The sequence below is a fragment of the Mytilus edulis genome, chromosome 12, assembly GCF_963676685.1.
Source record: "Mytilus edulis chromosome 12, xbMytEdul2.2, whole genome shotgun sequence".
NCBI lineage: Eukaryota > Metazoa > Mollusca > Bivalvia > Mytilida > Mytilidae > Mytilus > Mytilus edulis.
Window position 1 is genome coordinate 79,828,309 of NC_092355.1, and position 4,023 is coordinate 79,832,331.

Consider the following 4,023-nt stretch of genomic DNA (forward strand, 5'->3'; position numbering starts at 1 on the left):
CTAAAATGCATAATCAATTGAAAAACAAAAACCTGAGAATACTACAATGTATAACATAGAGATTGGTCACTTCCAATGTTATAGTAGTCTTAGACAAAAGAAAACTGACTTAAATAAAGTATGTTCATTTTTTTTTGTAAAAAGGACAACAATAAGATATGTATTATTCTGATATCAGAAATAATCTCATAGTATCAAATCAGAATGTCAGTTCTTTTAATTGAGATAATCAATTTAATCACATTATTTACTTTTATAAAAAAACAACCTCATAATATTATCTGTATTTACAATCATTGACTACTAGTATATAAAAGCTTGTCAACATCTCACTTACTTCAAATAATTTTAAAAGTTAACCTGTTATATAGTACTAAAATAAAGAGATGTGGTATAAGATAAGATAAGTATTCTGGATCACATTCGCAATTATATTAACTGTATAGTCTCTTGGATTGAATTTTTAGACATCCGTATTTTCCGGAAATAATCTAGACTTGTCCGTATTTTCACTACTGCTTACTATCTCTTCCTCGCCTGTCTATTACAAATGGATGCCACGACAAAACTGCACCTGTGGATATTGTGACAAATCACCGTCAAGTACGTTTCAAATCAATTATAAACTGTTAAATATATATACCGTTAATTCCGTTAACTTGAATGCCACGTTTATTCAACCAATACGAACTGTAATTGTTATTTCTATGAATTGAACTGCAAATTCTACTTTCGTTTTTGACTTGATATTCACGTTGCTTTGAACATTCATATATTTCTTTCGTGCATATTGTAAAATATTGTATTTTTATTTCTTTCAGTTTACCAAACAATACACGCTCTGTAAAACTCCTGTATCATTTCTGGTGGAATTATAATCTACAATCTTCACCCACAAGTTGTTATTCCTTATAATTTGCCGAGATTGCGATACAGTCCCTTGGTTATACTAGCTGAGTCAGGCTCAGCATAATAAGATATTTTATTACAAGTAAAAAAGGCCATGAAGAGCAAAGTAATGTATTACAATGATTTATATAATTGACACAATAATGTTGAAAATCAGATAATAAATATGAATATAACCAACTCCATTCTTAGATTTTAAACCACAGCCAGATCATGGCCACACATATATATTAGAAAAAAAAGGGCATAACAATTATATCTTCTATTATCATGATTATTAAACAGGCAAATATTTTCAGTCTTAATTAAAACAATATCTGTACTTTATTGGTAGTTTTCTGATTTCAAAACATTTATTTTAAATTGCAACACTTTTCAATACCTCTAGATTTTCTTGAATAAAAAGCCAATTAAATTTTGCACTTGTGCTTAACTTTTCAAATTTTTTACAACTTATTATACTATCATTTAATTCTTTTCTTTAAAAGTTGTAAAGGGGAAACTGACATTTAAATATGGTATAATTGCCAATAAGATAACAGTCTAGAAACTTATCACCAGAGTCTAAGTGCCTGTTAGCAGTGACAGTTAAATTACAAGGAACTTTACATACATCAACAATGAAAACATTCCATTGTTTTCAGGCAAATGAGGAAAATAAGAGTATCAATAGCTTTTGTCTTACTACATGTACAAGAGAATAATAGAAATGATAATATAAATAAGGAAATATCAGAGACAAAAAAGACAGGACTATATATATAGCCATTGGACTATATGTAAAGTATTCCCTTACTAATCCTTGGAGGAGCTGCTGTATACTTTATAGAAAAAAAATATGTTGAGGATTTGGCCCCATCAATCAGGATTTTAGACATTTAATACATTGTAGCAGGAACAATTCTGCCTAATATTCGGGGATGCGGACCACAGCTAATTCTAGTTTGTAAACTGATGTGTGCGGAAAACGACTGATGCCAAAAGTGATGCGCTATAATATATCTAAGTAAATGAAAACCAAAAACTGAAAACAATATATAATTTAATTAATAAAGTACAACTTTTATTATGCAGAGCCAAATGGAAATTAGAAATGGAGCATTCAAAGACTTCAATTTAACTCGTACTATTAAGGCATATAGCAAATGCACTTACGTACTATGGAGGCATGTAGCAAATGCACTAACCTAATGGATACTTGGTTGGAAAGCCTGGCTTTCCTTGGTTGGACTGAATGTCAGTCCTCAGAGGATTTAAAATAAGAACCTAAAGCTAGTTATATAAAATATATAAATTTCACACAGAAGGTAACCAAAGAATTTGCAACGATGCAAATATTAAACTTTACAATATAAATAAATATCTTTAACCAATGAATTAAATTAGCAAAAGCTATGTAATTTAACAAATATATCCTTAATAAGCTTCATGTAAATTAATTAACAATGAAATACATCAAATATGAAATTGAGAGTTTTACCAAAGGGAGCTAAAAATTAACTAATAACTCTGTCTGCTACAACATAATAATGTCAATTGCAATCTGCTCTATTTGTTCAAACCTATAATGAGTATAAAAATTTATACCTAGGATGGGAATGAAATCCATGCATGTTTAATTATTAACTCTATTGTTCTTTGTGTACATAAAATGTACATGTATATGAAATATATCAAATGCAAAAAAAATGCTGTAATGTAAATATGGTAATTTGTAAACATCATTACACCCTCACTGTTTAAAGACCTAGTAAAGGAAGTCCCTGCACCTCGCGAGACCTGTTTCTTAGACAAGATGTATTATATAACTCTTGAAAGTATAACAGGATAAAGGTTATTGTTAAGTATATAGTAACATCAACGTGCAAACTGTCAAACATAAACAATCTACCACGTGTTTGTCTGCTCTCCTTGAACTCAAAACGACCCATCAGGCCTTATTTACACGAATTTTCGCTAAAGCAGACAGTTAAATATGTCTGTTTACCTTATGAGGTCTGTAAAGAATGGATTTGCTGTTATGACTTGTGTATGCATGGAAATATAATGAAGAAAACATTGATTTTTACCGTAACTTTTGAATACACAACATTCCCAAGGTATCCCCACAAAACACATGGCTACTTTGTAGCGATGGCTGGTAACGTGTAGCCACTTTCTAACGGCAAATCTAATTGGATGATCTCCAAAGATCAATAATAAAATTGCTAATAAATGATTGGATACGAAATTGTGTCAGATTATAAATAGAGGAAAAAATGTAAACATTGAAATCCGCCATTTTGACGTAGGAAACAAACTAATTTTCAATCTTCGATTAAAGGACATTGCGCACATTGCCAGCGTATCATGCATAACCAGTCATCTGCAAATATATCTTTCAATTTGTTTTTTACAATTACTTTTCTATATTTTAGTTAATTTAATGTTTTAATTTACTACAGAACGGGACATCGTTCTCAAAGATGCCGTAGAAAAAAATATAGGTGGCGCTGTTTGTGGGCGTAAACATTTTACATACGGGTTCTTTTTTTGTCGACAAATTGACCTCTATCTGTCAGATTCAGGCGTTTGCCTTCCAACTGATTGGACATGAATATAGCTGAGAGTGCAAGAAGCCGATGATATCTCTTATAAACGGTCCTTTTCAGGGCCATCAATATTTTACAAAAAAGATTCTACTTTTGTTGTAAATTCGAGAATTTTGAACACAAAAATGTATTTTCAAAAGTCAGTCTGTGTGTTAGGTTAAAAATGTAGACTTTACAGTGTAAGTGTTCAAAATGCCCTTCCACTGTTAGTTCGGTATAATAAAACAATTGTGTCCCGTTGAAAAGGTGAATATCCAAAATTGTCAACCCTTAAGTTAAAAGTTATTTCACTTCGGGCTGCGCCCTCAATGAAATAACCTTCTCGTGTTGACAGTTTTGGATATTCACCTTTTCAACGGGCCATAATTGTATATTCTATCATTGAATTATTTATTAAGAAAATCAATTTGTCCGACCTCATCAATCACATGGCTGAATCCAGAATTGAAAATCAAGGATATCAATAATGTAACACTGGGCTTTTATCACACCTGATGAAGGAAGTAAGTTGGTGTGTTGTATG

At 31.0% G+C, this 4,023-nt stretch overlaps 1 long non-coding RNA gene across 1 annotated transcript; it reads left to right on the top strand.

The window, feature by feature from the left end:
- The first annotated feature begins 417 nt into the window (after positions 1-417).
- Positions 418-889, top strand: LOC139498142 (uncharacterized). The gene is made up of 2 exons (XR_011657827.1): positions 418-603; positions 822-889. It is a non-coding gene; the product is annotated as an uncharacterized lncRNA (long non-coding RNA).
- Positions 890-4,023: the final 3,134 nt, after the last annotated feature.